The sequence below is a fragment of the Pseudophryne corroboree genome, chromosome 3 (assembly GCF_028390025.1).
Source record: "Pseudophryne corroboree isolate aPseCor3 chromosome 3, aPseCor3.hap2, whole genome shotgun sequence".
Classification (NCBI taxonomy): domain Eukaryota; kingdom Metazoa; phylum Chordata; class Amphibia; order Anura; family Myobatrachidae; genus Pseudophryne; species Pseudophryne corroboree.
The window spans coordinates 240,551,440-240,569,756 of NC_086446.1; the positions used below are offsets into that span (position 1 = coordinate 240,551,440).

Genomic DNA, 18,317 nt, shown 5'->3' on the forward strand with positions numbered 1-18,317 from the left:
AGTTGGAAAAGGCTCAAGGTTTGTCACCTCACCGACAGCAGAATAGATGATCCAGGCAGGAACAGATCTGTTGTGACAAACGATATGCGGTGTGCAGCTGCACAGCGCTAGGACTCTGGACCCCGAAGGAGTAGGCCCGTTTGCCAGCCGCTGTTTATATGCCAGTCAAACAAGTGAGAGGTGCGGCGTCCCCCGTATGTGGTCCGTGGAGCATACCTCCCCCAATCTTTTAGTGGAGTGCACAGATTGCCACAGGACACCAAGAGGCGGCGAGTCACTCCTGGAGACGCGGCTCCGTCTCAACAAGCTCCCAGCCACCCTACACGGCACGGCGCGGGGTGTCTTCTCCCGCTGTAGCCTCACGCACCGGAGCAGCCGCGGGTCTCCGCGGCTCCTTGCAGATACCAGCGGACAGGCAGCGCTCGTCCACCGCCGGCAGGACACAGCGGGGGTCACAGGCAGAAGTGAGCCCGCGGCAGTGCAGACCCGTACTCCAGTGAAGTGTAATGTCCCCACGGATCCACACCGACTGAAGCGGGCGTGGAATCAGGCACCTTTAGCCCTCAGTTTAGCAGTGGCAGCGCTCGTCTTGTGTCGGGAGCTCACAGCAGGGGTTACAGGCGGGGGTGAATTCGCGCCAACGCCAAGTTGGCAGTCACGCTAGCCATCTCATCCGATGGCCTGACTCCGGGGCAATACTCGGTCCTCCTCCAAAATGCAGATATCCCCGATATCAGGAGAGTCCCAGCAACAATAGGGCATAAGTTTTTTGTTAGTGGGTCCTGCTAAAAGGGAGGATTGTGATGGATTCCTTGTGTAGTCTGGAGGAGCTATATTAAAAGCGGCCATGCTAGCTGGCCCCGCCCCCGGAAGTCCCGGTGCAGAATTTTTAAAAAAACGACAGGGGCGTGCAAGAGATGCTGTCGGTGGCCCGAAGAATTGCGGGCCACTTTCGGCATTCAGCCACCGCGTGCCGAAGACTGGAGCACCAGCAAACACTCCTGAACCTGCCCCGCCATCATCTGAAGCAAGAGGTGGTAACGAGGTGGAATTCAACCCTCTATATGCTTCAGAGGATGGAGGAGCAGCAAAAGGCCATTAAAGCCTATACATCTGCCTACGATATAGGCAAAGGAGGGGGAATGCACCTGACTCAAGCGCAGTGGAGAATGATTTCAACGTTGTGCAAGGTTCTGCAACCCTTTGAACATGCCACACGTGAAGTCAGTTCAGACACTGCCAGCCTGAGTCAGGTCATTCCCCTCATCAGGCTTTTGCAGAAGCAGCTGGAGAGATTGAAGGAGCAGCTAAAATGGAGCGATTCCGCTAGGCATGTGGGACTTGTGGATGGAGCCCTTAATTCGCTTAACCAGGATTCATGGGTGGTCAATCTGTTGAAATCAGAGCACTACATTTTGGCCACCGTGCTCGATCCTAGGTTTAAAGCCTACGTTGTATCTCTCTTTCCGGCAGACACAAGTCTGCAGAGGTTCAAAGACCTGCTGGTGAGAAAATTGTCAAGTCAAGCGAACGTGACCTGTCAAAAGCTCCTCCTCCGTACGCCGATCGCTGACAAGGTTACCGGCTGCACTAAACACTCTTTCGGAGTACACACTGGAGGGGGGCAACTTAGGTAAAGTAAAGCCAGTTTGTGCAAGGGCCTCCAAATTGCCTCTTTATCCTGCCAGTATACATATGGACTGTCTGACATGCCTACTTGGATGCTGTAACTGATATAATCCTCCACCATTCTTTCAATGGCGATAGCATCATATGCAGTGACTGTAGTCATGTCAGTAATCGTTGGCAGGTCCTTCAGTCGGGACCAGATGTCAGCACTTGCTCCTGACTGCCCTGCATCCCCGCCAGCGGGTGGGCTTGGAAATTTTATCCTTTTCCTCACAGCCCCAGTTGTGGGAGAAAATGAAGGAGGAGCTGTTGACGGGTCACGTTCCGCTTGAGTTGACAATTTTCTCACCAGCAGGTCTTTGCACCTGTGCAGACTTGTGTCTGCCGGAAAGAGAGATACAATGTAGGCTTTAAATCTAGGATCGAGCACGGTGGCCAAAATGTAGTGCTCTGATTTCAACAGACTGACCACCCTTGAATCTTGGCAAAGCGAATGTAGGGCTCCATCCACAAGTCCCAAATACTTAGCGGAATCGCTCCATTTTAGCTCCTCCTTTAATTTCTCCAGCTGCTTCTGCAAAAACCTGATGAAGCGAATGACCTGACTCAAGCTGGCATTGTCTGAACTGGCTTCACGTGTGGCAAGTTAGAAGGGTTGGAGAAACTTGCACAAGACGGAAATCATTCTCCACTGCGCTTGAGTCAGGTGCATTCCCCCTCCTTTGCCTATATTGTAGGTGGATGGATAGGCTTGAATGGCCTTTTGCTGCTCCTCCATCCTCTGAAGCATATACAGTAGAGTGTTGAATTCCACCTCATTACCACCTCTTGCTTCAGGTGATGGCATGGCAGGTTCAGGAGTGTTTGCTGGCGCTCCAGTCTTCGGCACGCAGTGGCTGAATGTCGAAAGTGGCCCTCAATTGTTTGTGCCAACGACAGCATTCTGCACCACCAAATTAATTGTATGTGCAAAACATGGGACGTGCTGGAATTTGCCCAGATGTAATGCATGCAAAATATTGGTGGCATTGTCCGAAATCACAAATCCCCAGGAGAGTCTAAGTGGGGTAAGCCATTGTGCAATGATGTCCCTCATTTTCCGTAAGAGGTTGTCAGCAGTGTGCCTCTTACAGAAACCGGTGATACACAGCGTAGCCTGACTAGGATTGAGCTGGCGTTTGTGAGATGATGCTACTGGTGCCGCCGCTGCTGCTGTGGAAGGCAATACATCTACCGAGTGGGCTGTCACAGTCATGTAGTCCTTAGTTTGCCCTGCTCCACTTGTCCACATGTCCGTGGTTAACTAGACACTGGGTACAACCGCATTTTTTAGGACACTGAGGACACTTTTCTTAATTTCCCTGTACAGTTCGGGAATCTCTTTCCTAGTGAAGTAGAATCTAGATGGGATTTGGTACCGGGGACACACTACCTCCATCAATTGACGAAATCCCACTGCACTAATGGCGGATACTGGACGCACGTCTAACACCAACATAGCTGCTAAGGCCTCAGTTATCCGCTTTGCAACAGGATGACTGCTGTCATATTTCATCTTCCTCGCAAAGGACTGTTGGATAGTCAATTGCTTAGTTGAAGTAGTACAAGTGGTCTTCCGACTTCCCCTCTGGGATGACGATTGACTCCCAGCTGCAACAACAGCAGCAGCAGTAGGCGTACCACTCAAGGATCCTCCGGAGGAATCCCGGTTAGGAGAGGACTCGTCAGTCATGCCAGTGACATGGCTTGCAGGACTATTGACGTTCCTGACTGAGGAGGAAATGGACGTTGAGGAAGTTGGTGGTGTGGCTTGCAGGAGCTTGGGTACAAGAGGAAGAAGGGATTTAGGTGACAGTGGACTGCTTACGCTCTTACCAAAAGTTTCTGAACTTGACAAAGACTTCTGATTAATGCCCCGCAGGTGACGTATAAGGGAGGATGTTCCTAGGTGGTTAACGTTCTTACCCCTACTTATCACGGATTGACAAAGACAACACATGGCTTGACACCTGTTGTCCGGATTTGTGGAGAAATAATTACACACCGAAGAGGTGTCTTTTTTGGTATTTTGCCCAGGCATGACAATGGGCTTCTTCATCCCACGGACAACAACTGTCTCCCCCGGTGCCTGATTTAAACAAACCACATCACCATCAGAATCCTTATCGTCAACTTCCTCCTCAGTGCCAGCAACACCCATATCCTCATCCTGGTGTACTTCAACAGTGACATCTTCAATTTGAATATCAGAAACTGGACTGTGGGTGCTCCTTCCAGCATTTGCAGAGGGCGTGCAAATGGTGGAAGGAGCCACCTCTTCCCGTCCAGTGTTGGTAAGGACCGGTACACTTGGACTCTCCTTGGGGATTTGTGATACCATCTTAGAACGCACAGTTATTTGCTGTGCTTTTGCCAGCTTAACTCTTTTCATTTTTCTAGCGGGAGGATGAGGGCTTCCATCACCATGGGAAGCTGAACCACTAGTCATGAATATAGGCCAGGGCCTTAGCCGTTCCTCCGTGTCATAAATGGTATATTGGCAAGTTTACGTTTCTCCTCAGATGATTGAAATTTATTTTTTTGGGTCATTTTACTGAACTTTGGCTTTTTGGAATTTACATGCCCTCTAATATGACATTGGGCATCGGCCTTGGCAGACGATGTTGATGGCATTTAATCGTTTTGGTCATGGCTAGTGGCAGCAGCTTCAGCACTAGGAGGAAGTGGTTCTTGATATTTCCCTATTATATCATCCAAATTTTTGTTCTCCATTATTTTTCTGGAGTTATATAAAAATATACGGCACATGAGAGCGTACCCCTACACCACACAGGGCAAACCCTGTAAAAATTATTTGGATTAAATATTAATAACCCCTTTATTTGGAGTAAATAATATACAGCACCACTGGATTTATATGCCAGTACCCCTAGACTTATATGCCAGTACCCCTGGACTTATACGGAAGCACAACTGTACTGGACTTATACGACAGTACCCCTGGACTTATACAGCAGCACCACTGGACTGGACTTATATGGCAGTACGCCTGGACTTATACGGCATACCGCTGGAGTTATACGGCAATATTGCTGGACTTATATGCAGTACCCCTGGACTTATACGGCAGTACCCCTGGACTTATACAGCAGTACCGCTGGAGTTATACAGCAGTACCCCTGGACTTATATGGCAGTACCACTGGACTGGATTTATACGGCAGCACCACTTGACTTATAGCAGCACAGGACACCACCACTGGACTTATGGCAGCACAGGACATCACCACTGGACTGATGCAGCACAAGACAGCACCACTGGACTGGACTTATACAGCAGCACTTAACTTATGGCAGCACAGGACACCACCACTGTGACTGGACTGATGCAGCACAAGACACCACCACTGGACTGATGCAGCACAAGACAGCACCACTGGAATGATACAAAAGAGCAGGTCGCCACCCCACGTGCCACGTCACTTTCCCGCACAGACACTGAGGAGACACGTCATCTAACTACACTCTCCAGGACTGGAGTGAAAATGGCGATGATGCGCGGCTCCTTATATGGAATCCAAAACCCGCAAGAATCCGACAGCAGGATGATGACATTTTGCCTCGTCCTAGTTTCCGAGTCTGGCAGGAAAACCCGGGCCGGACTTGGATCCGGACTCGGAGAGTGAAGTTCAGGGGGATTCGGTTCACAGGGAACCGAACCCTCTCATCTCTAGTAAACCTACAGTATAGAGATGTAAGTTAGAGACATCTTAATGTAAGTAAATATTAATCCATGGTTCTTTGGGTTACCCGAGGAGCACCCGTAACAGATACGATAAAAAGTGACAGGACCATTTTTAAAGTTCATTAAATTCTATACACTGGAGGTGCAATCCAAATTTTAATCCGATTGTCCATTTTGGCGTCATCGTTCATGCAACACAAGCCACGCATTGGTAATGATGTCATTATGTCAATCCCCTTTCTCTAACGTCCTAGTGGATGCTGGGGACTCCGTCAGGACCATGGGGATTAGCGGCTCCGCAGGAGACAGGGCACAAAAATAAAGCTTTAGGATCAGGTGGTGTGCACTGGCTCCTCCCCCTATGACCCTCCTCCAAGCCTCAGTTAGGTTTTTGTGCCCGTCCGAGCAGGGTGCAATCTAGGTGGCTCTCCTAAAGAGCTGCTTAGAAAAAGTTTTTAGGTTTTTTATTTTCAGTGAGTCCTGCTGGCAACAGGCTCACTGCAACGAGGGACTTAGGGGAGAAGAAGTGAACTCACCTGCGTGCAGGATGGATTGGCTTCTTAGGCTACTGGACACCATTAGCTCCAGAGGGATCGAACACAGGCCCAGCCATGGAGTCCGGTCCCGGAGCCGCGCCGCCGACCCCCTTACAGATGCCGAAAAGCGAAGAGGTCCAGAAACCGGCGGCAGAAGACTTTTCAGTCTTCATGAGGTAGCGCACAGCACTGCAGCTGTGCGCCATTGTTGTCACACACTTCACACCAGCGGTCACGGAGGGTGCAGGGCGCTGCAGGGGGCGCCCTGGGCAGCAATGAGAATACCTTGTTCTGGCTAAAAAATACATCACATATAGCCCTTGGGGCTATATGGATGTATTTAACCCCTGCCAGGTCTCACAAACTCCGGAGAAGAGCCCGCCGAAATAGGGGGCGGGGCCTATCTCCTCAGCACACAGCGCCATTTTCCTGCTCAGCTCCGCTGCGAGGAAGGCTCCCAGGACTCTCCCCTGTACTGCACTACAGAAACAGGGTAAAAAAGAGAGGGGGGGGCACTTTTTTTGGCGGTTTTGATATATATTAAGCTGCTATAAGGGAGACAACACTTCTATAGGGTTGTTCCTATATATTTATAGCGCTTGGGTGTGTGCAGGCAAACTCTCCCTCTGTCTCCCCAAAGGGCTAGTGGGGTCCTGTCTTCGATAAGAGCATTCCCTGTGTGTCTGCTGTGTGTCGGTACGTGTGTGTCGACATGTATGAGGACGATGTTGGTGTGGAGGCGGAGCAATTGCCGGTAATGGTGATGTCACCCCCTAGGGAGTCGACACCGGAATGGATGGCTTTATTTATGGAATTACGTGATAATGTCAGCACATTACAAAAATCAGTTGACGACATGAGACGGCCGGAAAACCAGTTAGTACCTGTACAGGCGTCTCAGACACCGTCAGGGGCTGTAAAACGCCCTTTACCTCAGTCGGTCGACACAGACCCAGACACGGACACCGAATCTAGTGTCGACGGTGAAGAAACAAACGTATTTTCCAGTAGGGCCACACGTTATATGATCACGGCAATGAAGGAGGCTTTACATATCTCTGATACTGCATGTACCACAAAAAGGGGTATTATGTGGGGTCTGAAAAAACTACCTGTAGTTTTTCCTGAATCAGACGAATTGAATGAAGTGTGTGATGAAGCGTGGGTTAACCCCGATAGAAAACTGCTAATTTCAAAGAAGTTATTGGCATTATATCCTTTCCCGCCAGAGGTTAGGGCGCGCTGGGAAACACCCCCTAGGGTGGATAAGGCGCTCACACGCTTATCAAAACAAGTGGCGTTACCGTCTCCTGAAACGGCCGCCCTCAAGGATCCAGCAGATAGGAGGCTGGAAACTACCCTGAAAAGTATATACACTCATACTGGTGTTATACTGCGACCAGCCATCGCCTCTGCATGGATGTGCAGTGCTGGGGTGGTTTGGTCGGATTCCCTGACTGAAAATATTGATACCCTGGATAGGGACAGTATTTTACTGACTATAGAGCATTTAAAGGATGCATTTCTATATATGCGAGATGCACAGAGGGATATTTGCACTCTGGCATCGAGAGTAAGTGCGATGTCCATATCTGCCAGAAGAAGTTTATGGACGCGACAATGGTCAGGTGATGCGGATTCCAAACGGCATATGGAAGTATTGCCGTATAAGGGGGAGGAATTATTTGGGGTCGGTCTATCGGATTGGTGGCCACGGCAACAGCCGGGAAATCCACCTTTTTACCTCAGGTCCCCTCCCAACAGAAAAAGACACCGTCTTTTCAGCCGCAGTCCTTTCGTTCCTATAGGAACAAGCGGGCGAAAGGACAGTCATATTTGCCCCGAGGCAAAGGAAAGGGTAAGAGAGTGCACCAAGCAGCTTCTTCCCAGGAGCAGAAGCCCCCCCCCGGCTTCTGCAAAGCCCTCAGCATGACGTTGGGGCTTTACAAGCGGACTCAGGGGCGGTGGGGGGTCGACTCAAGAATTTCAGCGCACAGTGGGCTCACTCACAGGTGGACCCCTGGATCCTGCAGATAATATCTCAGGGTTACAGGTTGGAATTCGAGAAGTCTCCCCCTCGCCGGTTCCTAAAGTCTGCTCTGCCAACGTCTCCCTCAGACAGGGCGACGGTATTGGAAGCCATTCACAAGCTGTATTCTCAGCAGGTGATAGTCAAGGTACCCCTCCTACAACAGGGAAAGGGGTATTATTCCACACTATTTGTGGTACCGAAGCCGGACGGCTCGGTAAGACCTATTCTAAATCTGAAATCTTTGAACCTGTACATACAAAAATTCAAGTTCAAGATGGATTCACTCAGAGCAGTGATAGCGAATCTGGAAGAAGGGGACTTTATGGTGTCCCTGGACATCAAGGATGCTTACCTGCATGTCCCAATTTGCCCTTCACATCAAGGGTACCTCAGGTTCGTGGTGCAAAACTGTCATTATCAGTTTCAGACGCTGCCGTTTGGATTGTCCACGGCACCTCGGGTCTTTACCAAGGTAATGGCCGAAATGATGTTTCTTCTACGAAGAAAAGGCGTATTAATTATCCCTTACTTGGACGATCTCCTGATAAGGGCAAGGTCCAGGGAACAGCTGGGGGACGTAGTAGCACTAACCCAAATAATGCTGCAACAGCACGGGTGGATTCTGAATTTTCCAAAATCTCAATTGACCCCGACGACACGTCTGCTGTTCCTGGGAATGATTCTGGACACGGTTCAGAAAAAGGTGTTTCTTCCGGAGGAGAAAGCCAAGGAGTTATCCGAACTTGTCAGGAACCTCCTAAAACCAGGGAAAGTGTCTGTGCATCAATGCACAAGAGTCCTGGGAAAGATGGTGGCTTCTTACGAAGCGATTCCATTCGGCAGATTCCACGCACGAACTTTTCAGTGGGATCTGCTGGACAAATGGTCCGGATCGCATCTGCAGATGCATCAGCGGATAACCTTGTCGCCACGGACAAGGGTGTCTCTTCTGTGGTGGTTGCAGAGTGCTCATCTGTTAGAGGGCCGCAGATTCGGCATACAGGACTGGGTCCTGGTGACCACGGATGCCAGTCTGAGAGGCTGGGGAGCGGTCACACAGGGAAGAAACTTCCAGGGAGTATGGTCAAACCTGGAGATGTCTCTTCACATAAATATACTGGAGCTAAGAGCGATTTACAATGCTCTAAGCCTGGCAAAACCCCTGCTTCAGGGTCAGCCGGTGTTGATCCAGTCGGACAACATCACGGCAGTCGCCCACGTAAACAGACAGGGCGGCACAAGAAGCAGGAGAGCAATGGCAGAAGCTGCAAGGATTCTTCGCTGGGCGGAAGATCATGTGATAGCACTGTCAGCAGTGTTCATTCCGGGAGTGGACAACTGGGAAGCAGACTTCCTCAGCAGACACGATCTACACCCGGGAGAGTGGGGACTTCATCCAGAAGTCTTCCACATGATTGTGAACCGTTGGGAAAAACCAAAGGTGGACATGATGGCGTCTCGCCTCAACAAAAAACTGGACAGGTATTGCGCCAGGTCAAGAGACCCTCAGGCAATAGCTGGGGACGCTCTGGTAACGCCGTGGGTGTTCCAGTCAGTGTATGTGTTTCCTCCTCTGCCTCTCATACCAAAAGTACTGAGAATTATACGGCAAAGGGGAGTAAGAACGATACTCGTGGCTCCGGATTGGCCAAGAAGAACTTGGTACCCGGAACTTCAGGAGATGCTCACGGAAGATCCGTGGCCTCTACCTCTAAGACGGGACCTGCTTCAGCAGGGACCGTGTCTATTCCAAGACTTACCGCGGCTGCGTTTGACGGCATGGCGGTTGAACGCCGAATTCTAAGGGAAAAAGGCATTCCGGAAGAGGTCATTCCTACACTGGTAAAAGCCAGGAAGGAGGTGACTGCACAACATTATCACCGCATTTGGAGAAAATATGTTGCGTGGTGTGAGGCCAGGAAGGCCCCCACGGAGGAATTTCAATTGGGTCGATTCCTACATTTCCTGCAAACAGGATTGTCTATGGGCCTCAAGTTGGGGTCCATTAAGGTTCAAATTTCGGCCCTGTCGATTTTCTTCCAGAAAGAATTGGCTTCAGTTCCTGAAGTCCAGACTTTTGTAAAAGGAGTACTACATATACAGCCCCCGGTTGTGCCCCCAGTGGCTCCGTGGGACCTTAATGTAGTTTTGGATTTTCTCAAATCCCATTGGTTTGAGCCACTCAAATCGGCGGATTTGAAATATCTTACATGGAAAGTAACCATGCTACTGGCCCTGGCTTCAGCCAGGAGAGTGTCAGAATTGGCGGCTTTATCGTATAAAAGCCCATATCTGATTTTCCATTCGGACAGGGCAGAACTGCGGACGCGTCCTCATTTTCTGCCTAAGGTGGTATCAGCGTTTCACCTGAACCAGCCTATTGTGGTGCCTGCGGCTACTAGCGATTTGGAGGATTCCAAGTTGCTGGACGTTGTCAGGGCATTGAAAATATATATTTCAAGGACGGCTGGAGTCAGAAAATCTGACTCGCTGTTTATACTGTATGCACCCAACAAGCTGGGTGCTCCTGCTTCTAAGCAGACGATTGCTCGTTGGATTTGCAGCACAATTCAACTTGCACATTCTGTGGCAGGCCTGCCACAGCCTAAATCTGTCAAGGCCCATTCCACAAGGAAGGTGGGCTCATCCTGGGCGGCTGCCCGAGGGGTCTCGGCATTACAACTCTGCCGAGCAGCTACGTGGTCGGGGGAGAACACGTTTGTAAAATTCTACAAATTTGATACCCTGGCTAAAGAGGACCTGGAGTTCTCTCATTCGGTGCTGCAGAGTCATCCGCACTCTCCCGCCCGTTTGGGAGCTTTGGTATAATCCCCATGGTCCTGACGGAGTCCCCAGCATCCACTAGGACGTTAGAGAAAATAAGATTTTACTTACCGATAAATCTATTTCTCGTAGTCCGTAGTGGATGCTGGGCGCCCATCCCAAGTGCGGATTGTCTGCAATACTTGTACATAGTTATTGTTACAAAGAAATCGGGTTGTTATTGTTGTGAGCCGTCTGTTCAGAGGCTCCTACGTTGTCATACTGTTAACTGGGTTCAGATCACAAGTTGTACGGTGTGATTGGTGTGGCTGGTATGAGTCTTACCCGGGATTCAAAATCCTTCCTTATTGTGTGGAGGAGGGTCATAGGGGAAGGAGCCAGTGCACACCACCTGATCCTAAAGCTTTATTTTTGTGCCCTGTCTCCTGCGGAGCCGCTAATCCCCATGGTCCTGACGGAGTCCCCAGCATCCACTACGGACTACGAGAAATAGATTTATCGGTAAGTAAAATCTTATTTTCCATCCCCTTAGGGGAGGTTTATTAAAAATTCTAACTACGTAGTTTTCCTATCTCCCACCTGAAGAATACCTATGTTAAATTTCAGCTTCATAACATATCGGGAAGTAAGAGAATTAGTGATGAGTCAGTCAGTCAGTCAGTGAGGGCTTTTGCATTAATATACATAGATTTGTATGTGTGTGTGTATGGGGTTACGGTCGTTAGGTCGACACAACTTAGGTCGACACTCCTTAGGTTGACCACTGAAGGTTGACAATGACGTTAGTTCAACATGCATTAGGTCGACATGGCCGTTAGTTCGACATGTACTAGGTTGACAGGTCAAAAGGTCGACATGAGTTTTTCATATTTTTTTTATTTTTTTTCATACTTAATGATCCACGTGGACTACGATTGGAACAGTAATCCGTGCTGAACGAAGCGAGGCACCTTGCCCCAAGCATGGCGAGTGAAGTGAGCCATGCGAGGGGACACGGTGCACTAATTTGGGTTCCCTGTCACTTTACGGAGAAAATGACACCAAAAACAGTCGAAAACCTCCTGTTGTCCTGTCGACCTAGTACACGTCGACCTAATGCCTAGGTCGACCTAATGCATATCAACCTAATGGCAATGTCAACCTTCAGTGGTCAACCTAATGAGTGTCAACCTAAGTTGGGTCGACCCAACGACCCATACCTGTGTGTATGTGTCATATAGTGTTTTATATATATATATATATATATATATATATATATATATATATATATATATATATATATATATATATATATACAAATTTGTGATGCCGGCACTCCGTCTCCAGATCTTTAAGATGCCTCGGTGCCTCCAATACAGTGCTTATGCAGCAAGGTGATATGTAGGACGAAAAGCTGTGGCACTCATACGGACTTCTTAAATCTTTAAATAAACGGGCGCAGCACGCCTCCACTTGGTTAACGTTTCAGTTTTATTTTTCAAAACTGAAACGTTAACCAAGTGGAGGCGTGCTGCGCCCGTTTATTTAAAGATTTAAGAAGTCCGTATGAGTGCCACAGCTTTTCGTCCTATATATATATATATATATATATATATATATATATATATATATATATATATATATATATATATATAATATATACCTTGCAAATCCTGTGTCTGCTCCTGCAAGTGCTCTGTATAATGTTTTACTTATTATCAATGGATTGATGAGAAGGAAGCAGGAAGAGGCCACCCTTCCTACCAGAATTAGGTGAGCAATAAAATTACGATGTGTGCGGGGGAGTAATTTTTTTTTTTACAATGGTGTTTGTAATCACATCTGTCTTATTATACTAAATATTGTACTGCTTTTTGTGTTTATTTTACAATTGATACTGACTCCAGCGAGCTTTGGAGGCAAGGGAATGCTTTGGCACCCATTGGTGTGCATCCTTTTAGTTCTACAAGTGCCTGTGTATCTAGTTAGGCAGAGCTTGTACACAAGCAAAATATATACTTTTACCCTTGTGTAATGATTTATTACCCAAAACCCACCACACCAGGGGTGTAGAATGAGCCCTAGTGCTGTCATCACAGGGGAGAAAGCAGTCCAGTCCATACGGGTCCAATACCTCTCTGAAATTCATACTCATACTGAACAGATTATGGTTCTGATTATGGCAGGATGAGCCTGGCATAGCCTAGGGCTGGTAGGTGCTTGCTCAGCGGGAACCAGGCTTTTCATCATCTGATTTCACTGCTACCAGCCTAGGCTATGAGTGTTAGTGCTGGGGTATGTTTTGGGTGGGGGACATTGCATTTAAATTAAGTACGTTACTTTATGTAATTAAAACAAAATAACAACACATTCACACGCCGAACATCATTGTCAAGTTGATGATTATGATGGTCACCTCTCTATTGCATGATATGCTTAAAGCGTATCTTACACTTTAAGCATTTAATAGGCTTTAGGCATACAGTATATTATCCTCCATTGTATACCTATATGCAGGGCCGGTGCTAGGGTGTTCAGCGCCCTCCTGCAAACTGTACATTTTGCGCCCTCCAACAGCTGCACCATAGTCATTGGCCCACATTTATTAAGCCTTAAAAGGTGATAATGTGTAGACGGCTAAAGAACCAGCCAATCAGCTTCCTAATTGAGATGTTACAGGCTGTGTTTGAAAAATGAGAGTTAAGAGCTGGTTGTCTGGTACTTTATCACTCTTTATCCATCTCCACATAATCACTTTTAAGGCTTAAAACATTTGGGCCTATTAAAATGTAAAAAGAGTGATTGGGTGAGGGTGAGATTCAGTGTGTGACAGAGAGAGGATGACAGGAGAGAGAAGGTGACAGGTATAAGATTAGAGTCAGTGGGTGACAGGAGAGTCAGTGGGTAACAAGAGAGAAGTGACAGGGAGGGGGTAGCGGCAGGGAGAAGCAGTGAGAGATGGGCACAGAGTGACGCTGGGAGAGGCAATGGATGCCAGTGAGAGGCGGAAGGTGACAATGAGAGGTAGAGTGTGAACAGCAGAGGGTGAAAACAGAGGGTGAGGGTGAGAGTCAGTGGGTGACAGGAGAGAGAGGTGACAGGGAAATGGTGAGAATCAATGGGTGACAGGAAAGATAGGTGATGGGGAGGCAGTGATGTGCAGAGAGGTGAGGCAGGAGGGCAGAGTCTTTCCTGTCATACTAACATATAAGACAAAGGTATGACTATACAAAGTACATGAAAAATACAAATAAGATATAAGAAATATCTTTTTGTATTATTCTAAGAATTTTTATAGTCAAAACTCTGAAGTAAAAAGTGACATGTAAGACAGTGCCTCCCCTGCCTACCTTATCCGCACATCTCTGATCAAAACTCACCAAATTTCCAGCAGTATATATTGCTGCACCCGTGTATAATACCCTTGGGCTCATATATTGTGTGTAAACCTCGCTCTGGTATTCAGGGGTGTTTCTACAGAGGAGGGAGCCCGTGTGCACCTCCGGGTGGGCCCCGTCCTCTGAACGGCGCTGTAAACTCTGGCATTGTGCCGGAGTCTACTGCGCATGCGCAGGTTTCCGGAAACATGGCGCCCGCCATGATCCATAGACCAATTTGGCTACTGCCCATGCGCGGCAGTCATTTTGGTGGCGATTTCTGCCGTGAATGCTGCGTCCGCCACTGGACTCCGGTAAGGTAAGTATTTAAATGGGTGCAATGTGTGCGGTGTGGGCCCCCTTGGACTCGGGGCCCATGTGCACCGCACACATTGCACCCATTATAGTAACACCAATGATGGTACTAGCTAGTGCCCCCTGAGCCACATACGGGTGTCAGATTATACACACGAATATGATACTAGCCCCCCTTCCCGCACACACGAACAGGATACTACCTGCCCTCCCCAGACACATGAATAGGATACTACACCCCCCCTCCCCAGACGCATGAATAGGATACTACACCCCCCCCCCCTCCCCAGACGCATGAATAGGATACTACACCCCCCCCCCTCCGCAGACGCATGAATAGGATACTACACACCCCCCCTCCCCAGACACATGAATAGGATACTACACCCCCCCCTCCCCAGACGCATGAATAGGATACTACACCCCTCCCCAGACGCATGAATAGGATACTACACCCCCCCCCTCCCCAGACGCATGAATAGGATACTACACCCCCCCCCCCCTCCCCAGACACATGAATAGGATACTACACCCCCCCCTCCCCAGACGCATGAATAGGATACTACACCCCCCCCCCCCAGATGCATGAATAGGATACTACACCCCCCCTCCCCAGACGCATGAATAGGATACTACACCCCCCCGCCTCCCCAGACACATGAATAGGATACTACACCCCCCCTCCCCAGACGCATGAATAGGATACTACACCCCCCCGCCTCCCCAGACACATGAATAGGATACTACACCCCCCCCTCCCCAGACGCATGAATAGGATACTATACCCCCCCCCTCCCCAGACGCATGAATAGGATACTATACCCCCCCCCCTCCCCAGACGCATGAATAGGATACTACACCCCCCCCCTCCCCAGACACATGAATAGGATACTACACCCCCCCCCCTCCCCAGACGCATGAATAGGATACTACACGCCCCCCCCCCTCCCCAGACACATGAATAGGATACTACACCCCCCCCCTCCCCAGACGCATGAATAGGATGCTATACCCCCCCCTCCCCAGACGCATGAATAGGATACTACACCCCCCCCCTCCCCAGACGCATGAATAGGATACTACACCCCCCCCCCTCCCCAGACACATGAATAGGATACTACACCCCCCCCCTCCCCAGACGCATGAATAGGATGCTATACCCCCCCCCCCCTCCCCAGACGCATGAATAGGATACTACACCCCCCCCCCTCCCCAGACACATGAATAGGATACTACACCCCCAGACGCATGAATAGGATACTACCCCCCCCCCCCCCCCCCGCTCCCCAGATGCATGAATAGGATACTACACCCCCCCCCCCCCCTCCCCAGACACATGAATAGGATACTTCCCCCCCTATCCCCAGACACACAAATAGCATACTATTCCCCCAGGCACATGAATAGGGTATTCCCCCCTCTGTTTATCTGCAGCAAAAGTTACCTGTCTCAGCTCTTCTGTGGCTTGTTGCTAGGGCTACAGGCTGCTACAGGCTGGCTGCTCCTCTTCTCATGATGACAGCTTGCCTTGCTCCTCCAGACAGTGCACACGGCACAGTCACATGTACATCATGTGACTTCCTGTGTCCCCACTCTGAATCCAGCACTGACGGGAGAGGAGAGAGGGGGGCGGTGCTGAAGACTGCCGAGTCTTCAGTGAGGCAGGGGATAGAAGAGAGGAGTTTGGGGAGGCGACGCTGCTGCCTGTGTATCAGCAGACATGGGCAGAGAGGAGGAGCAAGGAGAAGAGAGGGTGGGAGCCTGACTCACGGGAGGAGATCACTCTGTTAGAGTGACAGAAGAGCTGATCACACTTGCGGCGCCGCTGCCTGTCACAGTGTGACAGGTAGTGCGGTAGCCAGCAGAAACACGGCCCCTCAGCAAGGTAGCAGAGTGGGGAGAGCGCCTCTCCAGAGTGGCGCCTCCCTGCTTTGCAGACCTTGCTGAGCGGGTAGCGCCGGCTCTGCCTATATGGCACCATCTCAGATGGAACACACTGCTCTGTATCACTTATCAACTGGATTGGAAACTGCAGTAGCCTGTTTGAAAATAATAGGATTTTAATACCTACCGGTAAATCCTTTTCTCTTAGTCTGTAGAGGATGCTGGGGATGCTACAAGAACCATGGAGTATAGATGGGATCCGCAGGAGACATAGGCACACTTTAAGACTTTGATTGGGTGTGAACTGGCTCCTCCCGCTATGCCCCTCCTCCAGACTCCAGTTTAAGTAACTGTGCCCAGGGAGACGGACATTTCGAGGAAATAATTTTTTGTTAAACCACGGTGAGCATCTTACCAGCTCACACCTCAGTATGCCGCCGAACTTGGCATTCAATAGAACACCATCCGACGGCATGAAGAATATGCAGCAATACGCTGACAGAAAGCGTAACACAACCTGTGTGTGTAAACACAACCAATAACAGCATAACGCATGCCATGGCATGAACACCATCAGCCACAGGCTGACTTAAACAGAACACACCAAGTGTGTACACATACCCAATAACTGCAGATACAGTACGCACTGGGACGGGCGCCCAGCATCCTCTACGGACTAAGAGAAAAGGATTTAATGGTAGGTATTAAAATCCTATTTTCTCATACGTCCTAGAGGATGCTGGGGATGCTTCAAGAACCATGGGGTTTATACCAAAGCTCTAGAACGGGCGGGAGAGTGCGGACGACTCTGCAGCACCGATTGACCAAACAAGAGGTCCTCCTCAGCCAGGGTATCAAACTTGTAACTTCGTAAAGGTGTTTTATCCCGACCAAGTAGCAGCTCAGCAAAGCTGTAATGCCAAGACCACTCAGGCAGCCGCCCAGGATGAGCCCACCTTTCTAGTAGAATGGGCCTTCACCGATTTTGGCAACGGCAATCCTGCTGTAGAATAATCCAGCTGAATCGTATTACAGATCCAGCGCGCAATAGTCTGCTTGGAAGCAGGAGCCCCAATCTTGTTGGGAGCCCACAGGACAAACATAACCTCTGTTTCTCTATCGTCCTAGTGGATGCTGGGGTTCCTGAAAGGACCATGGGGAATAGCGGCTCCGCAGGAGACAGGGCACAAAAAGTAAAGCTTTTTCCGATCAGGTGGTGTGCACTGGCTCCTCCCCCTATGACCCTCCTCCAGACTCCAGTTAGATTTTTGTGCCCGGCCGAGAAGGGTGCAATCTAGGTGGCTCTCCTAAAGAGCTGCTTAGAAAAAGTTTAGCTAGGTTTTTTATTTTACAGTGATTCCTGCTGGCAACAGGATCACTGCAGCGAGGGACTGAGGGGAGAAGGAGTCAACTCACCTGCGTGCAGGATGGATTGGCTTCTTGGCTACTGGACATCAAGCTCCAGAGGGACGATCACGGGTACAGCCTGGATGGTCACCGGAGCCACGCCGCCGGCCCCCTTGCAGATGCTGAAGACAGAAGAGGTCCAGAATCGGCGGCTGAAGACTCCTGCAGTCTTCAAAAGGTAGCGCACAGCACTGCAGCTGTGCGCCATTTTCCTCTCAGCACACTTCACACGGCAGTCACTGAGGGTGCAGGGCGCTGGGAGGGGGGCGCCCTGGGAAGCAAAATGATTACCTATAAAGGCTAAAAATACCTCACATATAGCCCTAGAGGCTATATGGAGATATTTAACCCCTGCCTAATTTCTCTAAATAGCGGGAGACGAGCCCGCCAGAAAAGGGGCGGGGCCTATCTCCTCAGCACACGGCGCCATTTCCTCTCACAGTTCCGCTGGTCAGGACGGCTCCCAAGTCTCTCCCCTGCACTGCACTACAGAAACAGGGTAAAACAGAGAGGGGGGGGCACATTTATGGCGATAATTTGATATAACAAAGCAGCTATAAGGGAGCACTTATTATAAGGCTATCCCTGATATATATATAGCGCTTTTGGTGTGTGCTGGCAAACTCTCCC

The 18,317-nt window shown here is 49.6% G+C and overlaps 1 long non-coding RNA gene across 1 annotated transcript in view; it reads right to left on the bottom strand.

Annotated features, from left to right (window-relative positions):
• LOC135057650 (uncharacterized) overlaps positions 1-16,346 on the bottom strand; it is a 107,107-nt gene extending 90,761 nt beyond the window's left edge. Inside the window, exon 1 of the long non-coding RNA XR_010244264.1 lies at positions 15,841-16,346. This is a non-coding gene — a long non-coding RNA (uncharacterized LOC135057650). The remainder of the gene's footprint in view (positions 1-15,840) is intronic.
• Positions 16,347-18,317: the final 1,971 nt, after the last annotated feature.